Raw genomic sequence first — 18,791 nt, 5'->3', positions numbered from 1 at the left:
TGCCGAAATAGTTTTACAGCCCTTTGGCACCTCTGTGTGTGTGTATCGTTTTTCTTATTTGAAGGTGAGCAACACTTTCATCTCATCCCATTTGGCCTGAGCTACAGCAAACCAGAGCCTCGCTTTCTTCCAAGACCTTATCCATGTTAATATCCACTATACACACACACATACAGACATAAATACAACCACCTTTGAGCATATGCTATTAATTATAAACACCACATTCTTCTTTGAGTAATTCATGTAAACAAACCACATATTGCAGAAAAGAGAAGAAAATTCAGATGTTTTTGACTCAAGACGGCGCCTTCATTATAAATATTGTTTCTCCATTCTTTCCTTGTTTCTTTCCCTTCACATTTCCTTTCTCTCTTCTCCTTTTCTCTCACTTTCTCTGGCCTACTAAGTCTCTCACCCTGCCTGGTCTACCTCCTGTCTCAGTTTAGGAAATCCAGGGATTACCAGAGGGACAATCCCGGTGGCAGAGGCCTGCTGCTTCCAGCTCCCTCAGAAAGCCTCCTTTTCTTCCACCTCCTGCTTCCTTCCGTCCTGTCTTATTTCCTCTCTGAGGCAGGGGGTGAGGATCTAATGATGGGAGATATCCTCCTCTTTGTTAGAATGGAAAGAATTCTTTAATATAAACCCCTTTCTCTGGGTTTTTCCTGTCTTCCTTCCTTGAGCTGTATAATCACCAACCACTACTGTCCTCTTTCTGTTTGCTTCTTCTCTTTTTTGTCATCTTTCCTCTAATAACAACTACCCTATAGGCACCACACACACAAACACTGTACACAACCCTCCAGTCTCTTCTCTTAATAAGGGTCTCTAGTGAATGGGGTGGTGGGTGTCCCCACTACACTTGTCCACAAATAAACCCTGCTGTTTGACTTGGCAGTTCTGCTGCTGCACCAGTCATCCCAGCTTTCCTGCTCCCCGAGAAAACAGAGAAAATAATAAAGTATCACTTGATCTGGAGTTAAAAAGCGCACAGCTGTGCCCTCACTGTGAATACCAACAAGCAGGGGGTGTGGGGTGTGAAAGAGGAGGGGGAAATAATGGGAGGAAATTGTGCTAATTTTTTTTTTCTCTTGACATCAAGGGCTCAGAGTTGCTGAACAGAAATATGTCTGTGTGTAAATATGTCAGCACAACAAGGCTGAACACTACGAGAAGAAGTGGATACAGTTGACAGGCAAGGAAGGGGAGAACCTGGAAGGGGTATATTATCACTAATTACAAAGATTTGGGTTCAATTCTGTAGTTCCAGTTTTTTTGTGTCCTATAGCCTGTTGTTTTGGTCCACCGCATATCAAGCTTTTCTTTTATTTTAAGGGAAACAGCACATTCAGGTCGGGATATCCTTATTGAGAGAAAAATAGTAACTATTTGATAGTCATGTTCTCACATCCCTAGTGCTGGTATTATTTCAGTGTTTGATCAAAGTTTAAATTCAGTTTAACTTATTCTAAGTGGTTTAAAGTCAGAGACTTCAGTTTCAATGTAAAACAAATAAAATTCCTCTCTTTGTGTAAACACCATTGGTATTTTAAGAGGGTGCTATAATTGTTGCTACTTTTACAAAGTGTTAAAGTGTAGCCTTCACTTAAGCTGTTATGGTCTGTAAAATGATCTCCTTGAAATCTGATGGTGTGATCTGCTCTGTTTGGAGGAGCTGAACTCACCAACAATCAGATCCATCATATTTTTCATCACTTTAAAAACATGCATGGGATCCGCTAACTCTAACCTTATCTTCCTTAAAACTCAAAGGCTGCCTTTAACATCACAGCCTCCATACACATTTCACTATCTGTTTTTTTACATCTCTTATTATGACGTGTGATACTATCCGAACCAGAAGGTCTGGGTCTTCTCCCCAGCATGAGAAAGAAGTAGACATAAACAGCCATGCGTGTTTAAACCAAGCCTTCTCAGCCCCAAACTAAAGCCCAACCACTCTCTCTTATCTCCTTCAGTCTGCTTTAGTTGGACTAATCGCTTTAGATGGAATGAGTCTCTAGGAAAGATTTGTCTTTGCTATGGTCCACATCTGAGATCCAGCTGAAACATGAGAGCATCACATAATCTCCTGCGTGAACATAAATTGTGTAATGGAGGAAAAAGCGGATCCAGATTGAGAAAATGTCCAAACAATCAGCTGGTCCATGTGACTAAATTCATTACTTTTAAAAAGACGAATCTTTGCAGAGGTTTTTGGGTGCGTGCAAAGAAGCACGCAAATCACATCACTCTGGTAATATTCAAAAAATGTAATGCCAACTCAAGCAAATTCTTTCTTAAACAAATCACATTTTCAGCTTAGATTTATGTGGTATTGTTTTTTAGGTTTATGCGTCTCAGCAAGCATCCAAGCCTGAATTGTTCTTTTTTGCGGTATCTGACAGGTGGAATGGATTTTCCCTGCAGAGAACTGGACACTTTAGTAGCATAGTGTGTAATGCAGCTGACTTTAGCTATAAAACAGCATACTTTCATATCAAAGGGTTATGATTGAGAGGTTTTTATGTAGGAGTTAACATCTGAATGTCGGGCATATGTGTGTTTTAGTGTGTGTCAGTATAGAAGTGATAGTAAATGGAGCTCGAGGAGGGAGAAAATATGTGGAATAAAATGAGAGACAGCATGGGAAGAAAAGAAGAAAAATAAAAAGTGGAAGAGGCATAGCAGGGGGTGTAATGTAAGGAACTAGTCAGAAAAAGACACAAAAAGACCAGATGTTTATAGTTAACAAGGAGAGGTATGGAGAAGAGGAGGGAGCAGACATATTGCCTGCATGTCCTTCTGCTCCTCCTTCCTCCTCCATTCCTTTTCCGTCAAACCAGTCTGGAGCACAGCTGGCTGGTTTTGTCCTCCACCATCTTTGCTGTTCATCCTCCCAAAGCCCCTCCATCCTCAGTCCTTCCCCCATCCATCCAAAAACAACTCAGCAACATCTCTTCATCTTCCATCAGTTCTCAAACCTTCAATCATCAGCCTTCCTCTCTTTCCCCCACCCAGGTTATGCGCTCCCAGTGACAAATCTCTAGATTATACAGTTCACCATCAGCCCTTTATTCCTCCTGCTCTCCTCCTCTCTTTTCTTTCATTTGATGGCAGCTCGCCTTCCACCACTGTCACTGATCTCTGTTTGTTTAGCTTTCATGTCCTTCCTCCTTCCTGTACTGCACTTGGTACACACTCGCGCTCTGTGAGCATGCACTTGTAACTCAATGCTCGTGTGCATGCATGTGGATACAGCGTGTTTGTGTTTCCATGTGTGTCTGTCTTCACCACAGAGTTTGTCCAAATTGCACAGGGCTATGACTGTCTAATAGACTGGAAAAGCAGAAGGAGAAGGAGGTGGACCAAACTTCCTCTCCTCCCGCCCTATTTTATCCAATACTGACGCTAACGCGCTGTAATCCAACACAAGCACACCATTTCACGGCAAATCAGTATGAGAAATGTTCAATTTCACGCAAGTTTATTCAGCCTGCAGAAAAACAGAAGGAGAGAGACAGAGCCCAATTTCAGTTTATACACCTCAAAGCCACAAACAGATACAGTTTGTGAAGAGGCATTACAGGGAAAATCACACTATCAGTTCAACACACAAACTCTGTCCTTTCAAAATAAAAGAAAGCCCAAATTTCCCTTTAGATGAGAAAAAGCTGCCTAGATATACAAAAACAGACAAATGTGTACAATCTTCTTGGTTAGGTTTGCCAGCACCTTACAACAGTGGGACCATCAGAGAGTCTTCTGATGAGTTCGACAGACCTAAAGACTATTTTAACTTCTGGAAAAACGTGATGCCACATTCTGTCCACAGTAATTTACCTGTGTATGGTTATGTGTGTGCATAATCAGCCTCACAATCAGCTAAACATGTTACTGAGTGTGTGCCAAAAGACGGAAAGTGACTCTCGATACATGCTGCCTTAGTATTCACTTTGGCTAAGCTACGGTTATGGGGGCTAGTAAATGCTTCCAAACTGTAGGCTTGCAGCTTCTTTTGAATTCCTTCTCATATTGATCTTAGAAAATGTTAAGGGAAGATCTCTTTGCTTTTGTAACAACAAAGAACATGAGCATTAAGTCAACTAAACTATTAAATGTCATTACTATAGCTAGTCTGCATCAGAATTAGTAGTAGGTGGTACAAGATAATACTTTAATTATTGTGGGCTCATTATGCTGGTCATATTTTATGTCTAAGCTGTTGAACAGCCACCCGCCAATAGCCAGGACTGTTGCTCTGGTTAATGGCTCTGACGGGCACAGTTGTCAGATGGTGTCCTTTCATAGTGCAGCCTGGTTTGTAAGTAATTTGATTTATATAAAAAAGATAAGGTTGTATTTAGGCTGCTACTACCAGAGCAATGTGTTACCAGCACAGGCATCTGGATGTGAACGTGCAGAGGCCTGAAGGCTGGTGGTGCTAGATATTCTAACTTTAGCCATACTCAAGGCTGACTTATACTTCTGCATCGCCCCTACGCAGCAGGGGCTGACGCGGACATGAGGACCACATACTTGTGCGTCGTTGTGTAGCTGATGCATGTTGCTGTTTATCATGCAGACATGATTACATGAAGAATAGAGAGGAGGAGATGAAATACACGGCCAATGTGCAGCCAATGTAAGGATTCCCGTGTGTGCTGTAAATGTGGGAAACACAATGCCGCCGAGCGTACCAATCACAGGGCAGTGTAGCAGTGTAAAGTAAACTGTGCAATATTATGACGTTTTTTTGAGTGTTTCCTTACCTTATTACTACAGACGGTTCATCGGAATTTATATTTCCATTGAAATGACCAGGAAATTTGTTGCTCGAGGACATCACAAGATAGAATGTGCCATAACAGAGCTGGACAGTGTATGCAAGGTAACATGTATTCAAACTGCTTGTGCTGTTGCATAGTCAAAATATTAATGTGATGACTCAAAGAAACTCTTGTTTGTCACACACAAGCATCTAAATACATAAATAGGGACCTTTCTGTGCTGCATTGGTTTGATTACAGACACCACACAACGTCCTGTGTTTTCTCTTTCACCCTCCTCTTTTTACTTTGTGAATGAGAAGCAGATGATGAGTAGAACACAGTCTGTTCTGTCAGGTTTAATATGCTAGACTGACTGGGAGAAGCTACGGTACACTTGAACACTTCTTAATCCACTTCCACAGTATCTGATCAAACTGAGAGATATCACACACTAACAGACACACAAAGAAATCCAGCATGCCTCTCACAGAGGACTTTAAAATTGCAGCCAATAATGACCATAAAGGAGTAGGAGTAGGAGTAGGAGCTCAGCTGGGGATAGAGGCTAAACAGAAAATAATTTGTTAGAAGAGAAACCATATGAAAGCTGAGAAAGTTATTATCACTGACTATGTTTGAAATGATTTTCGACAATATCACTTTCAAAATTTGCACTGAATTCAAGAAGCATTCAAGTAATTTGGCTAGAAATAGTGAAATTCATACAGTATAAAACCTCTTGAGCTTTGTATTTTTCAAATGGCCAGAGTGCAGCATTGAAATCAGATCCCCAAACCTCAAGTCTGAGTCAAGTATTGAGTCCTTGGAGTCACCAAAGACAATTTTGAGTCCAATCCTCCTGATTCGGAGTCTGAATAGAGTCCTCATGATTAATTTTATTATTGTAACAAGGAAAACCAGTATTTCACCCCAAACTATTCACTGTATAGTCCTGCTCTGCCTGTGTGGGGTCTGTGAGATGTGTAGAGAACACATTTTAGTTATGGACTTTAGATTCTGACTGATCCTGTCGGCGTATTTGGAGATGTTAAATATCAGTGAAGTTACAGTGCTCTGCTTGGCGTGTTAATGTGCACCACGGATCTCATTATGGGGATACGCACTAATTGATTCTGCTGCAGTGGGATCACCACAGGAATCCAATAAACTCATAAGCACCTGCAGCCCACCTGCCATTTATCTGAATTTTAACTAACCAAACAACTCGGACCCAATGGTTGAGTCATTTTAGTTACAAACATTACTATTAGCTTGTTAACAATAACGCAACTAACAGTATGAGTTAGCCAACTCAATCTCTCTTACTTTCCTGGTTGCATCCTATGTAGATATCTGTCCTTTAATTGCACATACTAAACTGATTTTACTTGCATTTGTTGTAAAATATTTAATAGCAAAACTCGCCTGGCACCTCTTTTAGCATGCTGAACTGTAGAACAAGACAGATTGGAAACAAAAATGTGGGTCTAGAGCTATAACATTAATAAAAACAAAAAAAACAAAAGTCTGATGTAGTCCTCTCCATCTTCCAAGTCATGTTGCAGTCAATGTTTGAGTCTGAATCTGAGTCAACAGTGTTTGAGTCCAAGTCGAGGCTCAAGTCCTGAAAATCGGGCTTTGAGTGAGACTCAAGTCCGAGTCCTGGACTGGAACAACAATGTCAGAAAGTATAACTGCGAGACCTCTCTCTCAGCCCTTTTGAAGAGCCCTATTAATACAAACAAATCTCTATATGGAGGGGACTTTTTAGTACACAGCTCTATGAAAATATGGAATCAAGTTAAAACATACTTGAAAGCCCCAGATATGTACCTAGACAGTCCGATTTGTGACAACCATGCTTTTAAACCTTCCGATGTGGATTCTGTGTTTGCTTGCTTGAAGGAAAAAGGAGTGGAGTGTTTGAAAGACTTGTACCACAGGGGGCACTTTATGACTTTTGAGCAATTAAGAAACAAATATGATCTCCCGGCCTCACACTTTTTTTTGATATCTACAGCTCCGGAACTTTATAAAGACTCACATATCATATACATTTATAGACATATCCCATCATCAGGCACTTGAAATGATAACTAACGTTATACCAGGGTGTAGAGGTGCGGTGTCAGCCCTCTACCAGGCACTAACTAGCCAGGAATCAGTCAGCACAGAAAGGTCTAGGTCTGAGTGGGTGAGGGAAATAGGGGTATCCCTTACTCAGGAATTTTGGGAAACATTTACCGGGTCTAGGGGACAATGTCGATGTGTGCTGAGAGATTACCAAGAATAATCCTGTAACACTGATTGCTGTGTTCTACCTGTTTTACTCTGTCATTTAATGTCTTGAATTTTCATTATTTATATTTATTTTTACCCCCTAACATGAGTCTTGATTTTTTTTGCCCATTATAATGTACAAAATCCTCTAAATAATAATAATTATTATTACTATGATTGTATGTTCTTTCAGGACGCTGTTATGTTATTGAACGAAAATGGAAGAATACCATTGCTTTTATTTGTCAATGTGGACTGTATACAATGATATTGTGCAATAAAAATATTCTTTAAAAAAAAAAAAGAAAGTATCACTGCAATCTGAAACTTCGCCTTACTCGATAATCAGCCATGGGATATCAAAATCAGGTCAGAATCAGTCTCAATTCGTGCAGTGAATGCCCAGCCTCGATGAGCAAAATAATGTCACTTTGCATTGATCTGAAAGTGAAAAGTTTTTGGGGAAAAATGTATACTGTTGTACCTTCCGGGAGATTTCTAAATTGCTCCTCTTAGTTACTGTGATTCTGATGTTTTGGCCCGCCATACTGCGTTAAATTAACAAAACATGTCCCTGCTGACAGCTGCAGTAGATATATGACCCGATGTGAGAATGAATCATCTTCACGAGCAGCCCATGAATGAATCGGCCTGCTTCATCAGAGCTACTCATCAATGTTGGAGGAGAAGACAAACTTTATTATAAAGTTTGTTTGAACGATAGTGAAAATAGAGACAGAGGCTGAAAACAGTGTGTGTTTGCCTGTGTGTGAGGAAGAGCATTAGCAGAGGAAGAGGCAGTGAAGCCAACATAGAGACAGAGAAAACACACAAACAAACAGGCTGGAAAACTCAAAGAAGTGCTGAGTGGGAGGCGGTGAAGGGGGGAGAGAGTCCGGTGATAGGACATGGGAAATAACTCCTCTATGCTGCCGGTGGTTTTGGAGGTGGAAGGCAGAGTCTTGGCTGCATGTGGTGGACGAGTTACAGTAACACCAGCCATAGATTAGTAGCTCCTCTCTGGATGGCCTTGACTGGGAGCCACGTTGGCTGCCCCATCAGAGACAGGGCATTTAACTGCCCTCATAAGACTCTCATTATTTCATAAATCTGCACATTCGGCACACAGTTCTGTTGATTTGAGCATTCGCCAAGGCTTAGAATGTTTTTACAATCTGCCTAATTTATTTACAACCTTAATTCTCCTCTTTTTGAGTGTGTATGCATGTGTGTGTGTGAGGGTAAGAGCAGGGGAATAGTCTTAGAATTGTAGCTTAAAGGGAGAGATTTTGGTATAATTCTACGTTTGCTTGTTTGCTTGGCTGCTGTATGCATGCGTGTGTGAATGTATGAGCTAACGTGGCACAGCAAAATACCAAGATTTGAATCTCACTCTGTCTGCTGCACACATGAAGTTATTCCCTCATGAATCAGTGACACATTTTTCTAATACCAGTTTTATTTTTCTCTGTCACATTCTTGGCTGTTCCTTTTTTATGGTCTGTCGTTTTTTTTTTTTGCAGGAATCTGGTGCTGCTAAAGTCTTACATTAATTTAACACTTAAAAACAACTATACACAATGTTAATCTTCTTATGAGCACCTTTCTTTGTCTCTGTCTCTTTTTTTCAGGCACAGACACTCACATGCACTTCCACATTTATCCAACATCCAACCACCCAGGCCTCTCTGCCTTGTATCCTCCCAGGGAAAGTGCTTGGTATGAAGAAATCCAATATGATTAAGACTATGATTGCTGCCTCTAATAGTTTTAGCACCCAGACCCTGTATTAAGAAAAACATTGGGTTTGGACCACAGCTCAGCAGAGGCTTCTGACAGAGCGGATCAGACTGTGGGAAAGACCCATAATTCAATGTCTTAGACTCTGTCTGTGGATTTGTGTGTTCTGTAGGTGTGAGCCGTTCATATGTGGGTACATCTGTCTTTGAGCCCTTTTTTTTTCTATGTATGTGAGGCCACATGTGTGTGTGTTTGTGCAGCCCACAGCAGCTCAAGCGCAGGCTTGGTCTGCCATGCTGAGGGGTTGTGGTCACCCTGACCAACAGATCACAGGATTGTGGCTTGAAATGAACCGCAAATCATCAAGCAGGCCAAACGGTTGGGAAGGAATGCTGCAGTAGACATGAGAAGTACTGGATAAACATGATTACATTTTATGCAGTTTGTCTTTACTGGAAGGCAGAGGATAAAACTTTAAGAAGAAACAGCTGAGATCAGTGCATTGTTGAGTCTTTTGTAGGCTTTGGACTGCTGTAGTGGTAGAAATTATGTATGTATTTATGAGGCCACTGAGGAAATGGCTTGTTTATTGTTATTTGTGTTTTAGTTTCTAATTTAACGTAAAAATAATTTAATTCTTTCTGGATGGAAAAGTTGAAACAATGTGTTTAATTATTGGGCTACATGATAGAGCAAGTTAAATTACATTCAAATAATTGTTCCTCTACAACTTGTTTTCTTTCTTAAATATTTAGGAAAGAAAAATGAAACTTGTCAAGTTGGCAAAATAGCAAATTAAGTGTCTTAGTTGATTTTTTTTAAAGATAAATGAGTGTTGAGAAATAAAATCAGCATTGATCCCCACTTTAATGCCCGGTCAAACCAAAAAGTTGAACAATCTTTGGTGGATTAATGTATTAAGCAAAATGCTACCACTTGGATCAGCGAGGCAAGCAGTAGTTTGTCTACATGGCTGCTTGAGATCCTTCCTAATTTCTCTTTGCTTGTTTACTCGCCCTTGTTTTGCATTAACAAGTACAATGTTGTTTTCTTGACAAAAGGTTGTTTAGGCTGAAAAGTTAAGTTCTTAAAGCTGAAGTGTTTGTTGACTATCTGTTCTCACACTCCTTAGCTAGGCAGCTTAGTTCAGCCGCTAACAGTAAAGTAGTTTATATATAGTATATGTTTAAACAGTCAAGAGATGTATTTTTATCATTAACGCCTGACTATAAACTCATTTGACTCTTGTGGAAGAGTATATTCCAACAAAAAGGGGGAATATAGGGGTGCTGGTTTGGCTTGGCGTTTGGTTAAACCAAGCAAGCAGCCTCGGGTTTGAATCCAACCCACAGTCCCTTGCCACAAGTCTTTATTCACTGTCTTCTCAATATCCTACTCTATCTACTGTCATATCTCTCAATAAAGGGATTAAAGTAAAAAAAAAAAAAATCATTATAATTGGTAAGTATAAGAGCTTGGATGTCTGTCACCAAGGGTACAAAGAGTTCAGATAGCCTAAATATTGATAATGATAATAGTATTTTGGCTTAATCACTGAAACAGCCATTCATTGTGAAACTCCAGAACTTAATGTTTCTCTGCATCACTGAAACTCCAAATCTGTCAGAAAACTGGAGCTCACACTTTCTTGTTGGAAAACTAATGAAGAACTCAGAGTGCAAGACAGTTTGATCTTTAGAAACAAAATGCATTTGTTGGGGTTGAAATGACTGCATGTACAACACACTTTATATGATGACATAAGTACAGGCTCTTACAGATACATACAAACACATCAACTCTTTGTGACCCTGGCCTGATCTTAGTGTTATCTGTCTTTTGATCAATACCAGACTGCAGTCTGCCTGAGCCATACAAGCAAACACAAATATACCCCAAAACACACACATGCAAACACACACCTCAGCTTAATGATCCAAACCTCACCACAAAGGAAACTATTTTCTATCAAAGCTGATGTGAGTTTCCATTTATTTAGATGTGTATTGTTTGAAATGATATCCCTCCAAGCTATAAATTAGAGCAAACTTTTTGTCTAACCTGGTCATTGTGCTTGTTACAAGACCTGCAAGCAATTGCTTCTGCCCCTGTTTATTTATATGTGTATTTCTGGTTGTATTGTCTGAACATAGAAGAGCTTTTTTTCTACACCAAGCTCTCAATTTCCATCCCACCACACTCCCTGCAGGGGCAAAGCCTATCTTAATTAACACTGGGATTTTACTAGATCACTGTTGGTTTAGTACCAGCTACACGTCACCTTTGACAGTAATTAAGTGCTGAAGTTGAGGCCGAGGCATGGTTGTGTAACTTAAAATAAGAATGTGTGATAAAACACACACACAGCGACACACAGGGACGTGATGTTATTGAGTTGTGGGCCACTGAAAACAATGTCTGTCGGAGTCCATTGAGTAGAAACGGAGCCACTTCAAGCAGGGCCACAGTCTCCGTTTGTGTGTGCATGTGTGTCTGTGTGAGTGTTTATGTGTTCTCCTGCATGCATGAGTGTGTGCCAGTGACCCGATTGTCAGCGTGTGGTTACGGGTGAGTAGCCGTGGTTTCAATGGCCCGACACATACACACACAGGGGAAACTGACAGATGCCTTACACATTCACGGTTACAACAGAAGAATAGAAAAGAACGCTTGTACTTTGTGGCTCCTCAAAATAAATACCCTATACACCGCAGCCATTGTTGTGAAAATACCATAAAGGAAGCAACTAGCAATCAAACACACATTGGTATAAACATGCATAAACATACAAACACATGCTGGATCAAAAAGCATTTCTTAAAAAGCCAACTGAAACTGATGTTTGCAGTCCTGGGACGTAATCGTTTGAACAACAAGGAGCGAGCTTAAGAATGTTTACCCGGCTAAAACAAAACTCATTTCTTTTCTCTTGTTCCCAGATCACCATTTCTTTCTCCCCCCTCCTCATTTCCTCCCTTTAAATGACCGCCTACTCTTCCCGTCCACACCCCCACCTGGTTCATTTCGGACCGGAGTGGCAGTAACCATGGCAAGGCTCCAAGACGGTGGGTAAGTCAACAGAGAGCCATAGAGGCACTTCACCCAACCTCAGCCCCTCAGGGGGACCTCAACTTTTACTGCACAGTTAAACGACTGAATGAAAGATGAGGAGATCAAGAGGTCTGGTGAGGAGAAGAAAGCAGAAAAATGGGAGGGAAAATAGTATAAACAATTTAACTTTGAAGTTTCTTGATCTCAACAGCAAACACTCCGACAAATGTGAGTCATATTAGGTCGGATGCCAGTAGCAGTTATGCTATAAAAGAAAGACTTGAAATCCAAACTTTTACTGTATCGTGGAGTTGGTTCATGCTGACTTTAGTTTTTAAAGCATTTTGAGCCAACTAAGAGAGCCCAAAAATATCCATGCCAAAGAAAACACCTGCAAATGTACCTAATTAGTCAAGAGGAAGACTCTTAACAAACACAGGCAGGAGTTAAATGGGGGAAATTATTGACTTAAATCAGTTCATTTCAATGAAGCTGCTATGATGAGTGTTCACAAGCAGGGGAAGAGTACAGTACATTCGTCCAGAGTATGTGTGTAATGGTCAGCTTAAACATAAAAAGCATACATCTTGACAGATTTTTGTATATTCTTCGCACCACTTAAGGACTACAGCAAAGAGAAAGATGGGTAATATGGGGACGCCATGCAACAGAGGCTGCCAGCCTGGGATGTTCCAGTTACATGGTGTTTGAATGGACCACCAAGAACACCATGACGCATTACAAATTTGCTCTACCAACTGCCAAATATCTTGTCAGTGCCAAATACATCATACAGCAGAAAGAAAATATCTTATAAGCAGTGTCCTGCAGGCTGAAAAACGTCATCAAAACCTCCTGCATCACCTGTTTACACTCAGGAGATCCTGGGATTTCTGTTTTTAATTTCAGTGCAGTTTCCTCTGGCTCTTATTTCATGCATTGTTCAAGTTATTTTGTCCACTCCCTGAGGGTGTAAGTGAGCAGCAAGTTGGAAGGCAGGTGAGGACAAGACTAAAGAGAGAGGAAGAGGTGATGCAATGCTTTTGGATCTGACTCCGCTGTTGTGTTTAGGGTGTGATGGCTTGTGTCAGTTCACACTCGTGCGGTACGATTCTCCGGCTGTTGCTACAATGGTAGACGAGGTGTCAGTGTGTGTGTACGTGTGTGTGTGAGCAAGCGTATATCATCATCAGCACTGTCAGTGTCAGGAGTCAGAGTGTCTGTAACAGTGAACAACTCAGACGCGCTAAGTCACACACATAAATAGCGCAGACACAGACACATGTTTATCATTGAGGGGATTGGTTGGATTCCTTTCATGTGAAAATGGCTGATGGTTCCCTCGCTCTCTTCCTGACCCCTGGGCTGCCTTTATCTCCCTCCCTCTCTCTCTCACTTTCTCTTCGGCTCTCACTGTATCCTACGTGACCTCTTTACCATCTCCCTCTCTTTCCCGTCTCGTCTCTCAGCCCCTTTTATTCCTCATGTCTTTCTTTCTGTCTCTCTTTCAGCACCCTCTGACCCATCTGCTTTCCATCTGAGCCCAGAAAGCCGGTTATGGGGGCCATGATGGAGCAAGGTGGAGACAGAGGAGAAACATCCTTTAGATTATTGTTGCTGACTGATTGACGCACATAAATAGTGTGTCTGCATCTCATCTTCATGTGTGTTAACGCGTGTGCATTCCTGCATGCAAGTGAAAAAAATAAGTGTGTCATTAAGCCTCACCAGGGATGTTTTGCCTTCTCGTAATAAATGCACACAGATATTTGGCACACTCCGACACCAAACCCCCAGCCCTCCCTCACACATACACACACAGCAGCTCTCATTGGATGAGCTGTCAGTCCCTGTTAGGCTTGGCATTCTCGTTAGCACGCGGTTTGGATCCCCTTTCAGAGGAGCTGAACTCAGGACCTTTTCCCCCTTGACATTCCAGAAAGCAGCGAACAAGAAGGAGAGAAGACAGACAGGAATACCGAGCCAATGACCTCTCATTATATCAGAGAGTTTGTATTAAATCATTTGTTGAAATATCTGCGGTGCTCCGTGATTTTTACATTTCACAGAGTATTCCTAAATAGTCTCAAAGCCCACCTTCATGAAATAATTGTATCTTCATCTGAGCCTCTGCATGATCACTCTTTGGTAAATCAAAGACCATCTGTGGGGGAGAGAAATCAAGCTTACCAAAGCACATTTACCTTATGAATAACTTTCTTTTTGAGTTTCAATTACATTCCTTCCAAATGAGCCCCTGAAGAACCCACTGCTGATTAAAAGACATTTATTTGTGTTTCTCCAGGAGGGAATGTCGAATAGAGTTGCTTTTTTTTTTTTTTTTTTACAAGAGCCAGATCAGCAGGTCCTCCTGGGTGGGCAGCGCTGCCCCAGAAAAAAAGCTGAGCCCAAAACCAGACATCCTTCAAACTGATTTCATCCACAATCACTGCTGCAACGACAACCGCAACCAATCCAAGATAAGCATTTTTTTTTTTGTTAAGAAAAGAAAGAAAATTGCTCAAAGCAGGGGGAAATGTCCGCAATTTCAACGGAAATTCCCGAAAATTTCTCCAAAACTTGGCTCTCGCTGAAAGAAAAAAACTCCCTTCTCCATGGTTTAGCCAGGGTGAAGATGGATGGAATTCTTGAGACATTTACAGACTCAAACCAGACTTTACACTTTCTAAATCCATCTCTTTCTTTTAGTCGATGGCTTTCACAAATAATCCTTCCAACCCTAGGACTGGTCTAGGTGAGATGTGAGGAAATTTGTGGCACGAGTTAAAGGGTTTAGGAGTCTTTGGGGTTGAGAGATTTCGGGTTCAGTCTCTCCTTTGAGGCTGACCATTTAAAAGAATGGAGAGAATCAACAGTTAATAACGGCCCGTTTAGTGCTACATAAGAGTTAAGCCACCTGTCTGTGTAAACTAATGACCTGATACTGTGTAATCTAAGCAAACGTTTCATGAAAAATTTGTGATTTTTCCTTACAAGTTTTGGTGATGGTTCATATCAACGTTCAGAGTGACTGCCTCTCTAAATATAAGATAGTACTCCCAACTCAATGACGCACAAAGTAAATACCTCAAAAATAAGTCAACACATTTACCAGGCAACTCATTAATCCATGTCACCAAATTGTACAGTGAAGAAGAAGACGCTTTAGGACTCTGTTGAATATTTGTCTTTGTTGAAAGAGCTCTTTTAATTCCTCTGTTTGTTTCCCTTCTCCTCTTTCACCACCTCCTGTGACTTCTTTCTTTCCCTTCTCCCCTCCTCATCATTCTCATCCTCTCTTCCCAGGGTTTCCAGGGAGCTGTCCAGCTTTTGTTTGAGTCGGGGGGCCGTTTAGTATAAACAGCAGCCGGGTTGAGGTAAGATAGTGAAGTTTATGTGGTTTATATGAGCTGACCAGTTTCTTACATCAGTATACCCCCTCTGACAAACATGATAGAAACGGATTGTTGCTCACTGTGGGTTTTCCTTTGCTTTTTACATTTGGACTTATTACTTGACTCATTACATTTGCTGAGTTTTGCAAAGAATTTTTTAAAAAGTAATGAGAGGGCTCTCATCGAAATGTTTTAGTTACCCAAGTTTGCTTTCTTAAACATAAGTAGCAGCCCTTGTTTAGCTTTACTAGCCACCTTGGCAGTGCTGCAAAAAACTAATCTATTACATGCTGCGAGAGAAAGAACCCACAAATTGCCTACTGTACTATTTTGCAGCGTAAGCACACCATGCTTTAATTATGAAAACGCATTTGTAAAGGCCAAAGGTCATGACTTTTATCTATACAGTGCATGGATACAGTAAAGAAGCTGAACATTGGTAGAAAGAGAACAAACAGCCGAATGTCAAATGTAAAGGAAGTCACACACGCTCACACACACAGGCAGTTTTCCATGATTTTACCATTTGCGTTTTGAATCACTCAATATAAAGAGTCGTATCATACCAGTAGATAATGATTTCTCCAGAAATTGGTCAAAGGACAAAATAATGAAGGTAATTTTGTGATCATTTCACTCCTACACCTTCCTTTACTTTACAGACGCAGTTACAAGCCTATTCGGTTTCAGGCAGAGCTATAGTGCTTGGCCAGCCTTTGTTTTAAGGTCGCAGTAGGAAAATGTAAATCACAACTGCAGTAATAGTATCTTTTTCAAGACCAAAACTGAACAAACGCCAAGTTCAATACACTTCAAACACTTTTCTTTGACTTTTGCCACAACAGGGTGCAAATTTGTCAGGATTGTTATGGTTAGTTTATTGCACTTTTATTATACTTGTATTGGACAGCCTTTCTCAGCAGCTTATGAATCAAATGTGGGTGACTGTATAATCAGTAGCCAGCTGGACATTCATCTATAGATAGCAAAGCAGAAAAGGCAATTACTCCTGTGATTCCCACATAATTGAGACTTCATTTGTGTTGGTAAAATAAAAAGACCTCAAGAAAAATACAGTCACAACCAAGATTAATGAAGCTGGAAACATAGAGAACACCACAGCCTTACAGACTCTGATCAATAACAGCACAGTTATTGTCAGAAAGTTGAAGATGCTGAATTTTAGCAGTAGTGGTCATCTGGGACCTCCTGTCCAAACATTGTCATCATCTCATCATTTCTCCATCCATCAGCGGGTTCTTTCATCCATCCACCCATCCCACTACATACCCCGGCTGTTAGCAGGCATTAAAAAGCCATTCACACTGTGCTCGAGTGCTTGGGTTGGCCGTCACCAGAGCTGACTGCAGAGGCTTTGAGGTGGCCTGGCCTCTGTCTCCATCTCTCTTTCTCTGTGTCTCTCATGCACTCTCCCCTTCTGCATTTTGGCAAGCCGATAAAATAAACTTGTGTTTCCATTCCAATACTCTCCTGCTCTCTGTGAGCTTTTCACAAAGATGGAGCTTTTTGGCTGTCAACAACGCACGCATGCCTGCACCGTCTGTCTGTCAGGCTTCTGTCTAGCCCCGAGGCGTTGACACTATTACCTGAGAGAATCAGCAGCAGAAAAGTCTATCAAAAACTGGGGATTTGTCCATGTCGATCCAGACCGTAGCTTGGCTCACGCTGCACTGAGTCCATATTTTTCATATTATGAGATTCTGTGAAGTTTCAGCCTGAATTAAGACACTGAAGGCCACATCCGTTACAAAGGGGTGGTGAGGAAACATCTCTGTGGATCTTTTCAACACTATTGAATCAAAATCACAATGAAGTATTAAAGTGTGGAACAACAGGGACTGATGGCATGTATGGAAAAAACAGATTCCGGCATTATGAGTCGGACTAAATCAGAGGAAAAGTGCCCTCTAAAAACATTTTTGTAAAACTAACTTGTAACCACACTTGTTTGGTTTAAATACTGGAAACATATTCTTCACTTTATCAGCATATATTTTCCCAAAAGAGAAACTGACACTGAGGGCCCTCCCTCCAACAAACTACCTTTTATTGAACTTTTAAGTGCTGATTTGAATTCAGTCTATCAGCCTAGCCTACATTAGTGCGCTATTAAAACTCAAAGCTGGCATAAGTAGCACTTAAGGTGTGTGCTTAGTAAGCTACAATCATGAAATGAAAAAAAATATGAGTTACAACCAAGCAGCAACCTCCAGTCTAAAAATATGAGTCCAATGCGGAAGTGCTTAAAACTGCAGTTCATTGAGGATCCGCTTGAGGCTGGCTCCGGAAGTACCGGAAACCACATACACACCCATTCAAAAAAGCAGATCTTTACAGCAGAAATCAATATGTTTACAGCCTGGTACAAAAGACGAGTGTAGTCTGGATAGCTCATTTCTCGATCGGCACACACTATATGGGGGGTGAATTTTTTTCTAATGCAGCAATTTCGAAGATATTGAGATTATGAGTCTTCCAATGAGAGGCGCAGCTGACTTGATTGACAGGCGCGAACACAGTAGCTGTTGGCTAGGAGACTCAAAGCCCTCCTCTTTACGTCACAATCACTCAAAAGTAGCAATATGGCTGCCGCCGACGATTGGCCTCAAAACAGCGCTTCAGGAACAGATGGGTGACGTCACGGATCCTACATCCATATTTTATGCATTCTATGTGTACAGCATAGAGTGTGTTCAATGATAGGCAGATCTGATATTTATATTTAAGCCAATCAAATGCATACTGATAATCTTCAATAACAGTCGAAAATTTAGCACTACTTTTTTCCACAACCCCTTTTCAACCACACTTAAAAGCTGCATACCTAAGGTAACCTACAAAATGTTTCATCTGTCTGGGGAATCTGTCTAAACTGAGTGAATACATGAAAAAGTTCCCTGGAGAAAGTTAAAAACCAGCCAGAAAACTGTTCTCAACCTGGCATCCTTCTATATGTAATGGTTTCTTACTGATCTCTCAAGCATTTGTTAAAAAAATGTTAACATTGGATACAGCCACACGTTAGAGTCACCCTTTATAAAGGAAAGTGACAAGAGAAAACCAAGCGAACTTAATGAAAGTTACAAAAAGTATTTCTGGGCAAAATATGGAAGCTCCTCATTGGGTGGTATATTTCGGGATGGTGTTCCTTCATGAAAGCAGGTGGTCTGGCACTGAGCTGACAAGGGGCATCAGAAACCAATAACTTTGTCTGCTTACACACTGACTTTCTCCAGCCAAGTTAAACTCTTGTATCTGTCTGTTCCCAGAGTCAACTGTAGCTGGAAAGACAAATGCACATATAAGCTAAATGGGACAGTAGTTTTCTTTCTTTTTCTGTATTCAAGGGCTAAACATTACATCGTCACACTGAAGGTCCCTGAATACCCTGAAATATTTTCTCAGGATTCACAGGCCCTGTAAAGAATAGTTTGACATTTTGGGAATAACATTTACTCATTAACTTGTCTAACTTAGAGGTAGATGAACTTTGTTGCTCTCATGCCTGTCTGTTTGTAGCAGAGAATGAGGC

At 40.9% G+C, this 18,791-nt stretch overlaps 1 protein-coding gene and 1 long non-coding RNA gene across 3 annotated transcripts in view; one reads left to right on the top strand and one right to left on the bottom strand.

Annotated features, from left to right (window-relative positions):
• Nucleotides 1-16,596, top strand: part of LOC117807145 — a 153,940-nt gene extending 137,344 nt beyond the window's left edge. Inside the window, exons 4-5 of the long non-coding RNA XR_004629915.1 lie at nt 15,150-15,220; nt 16,492-16,596. This is a non-coding gene — a long non-coding RNA (uncharacterized LOC117807145). The remainder of the gene's footprint in view (nt 1-15,149; nt 15,221-16,491) is intronic.
• Nucleotides 1-18,791, bottom strand: part of trabd2b (TraB domain containing 2B) — a 78,191-nt gene that overhangs the window by 40,366 nt on the left and 19,034 nt on the right. The window lies entirely within an intron of this gene.

This window comes from Notolabrus celidotus, chromosome 2 (genome assembly GCF_009762535.1).
Source record: "Notolabrus celidotus isolate fNotCel1 chromosome 2, fNotCel1.pri, whole genome shotgun sequence".
Classification (NCBI taxonomy): Eukaryota; Metazoa; Chordata; class Actinopteri; order Labriformes; family Labridae; genus Notolabrus; species Notolabrus celidotus.
Note: the sequence above shows the minus strand (reverse complement) of the source record. Positions and strands in the feature narration are given on the sequence as shown.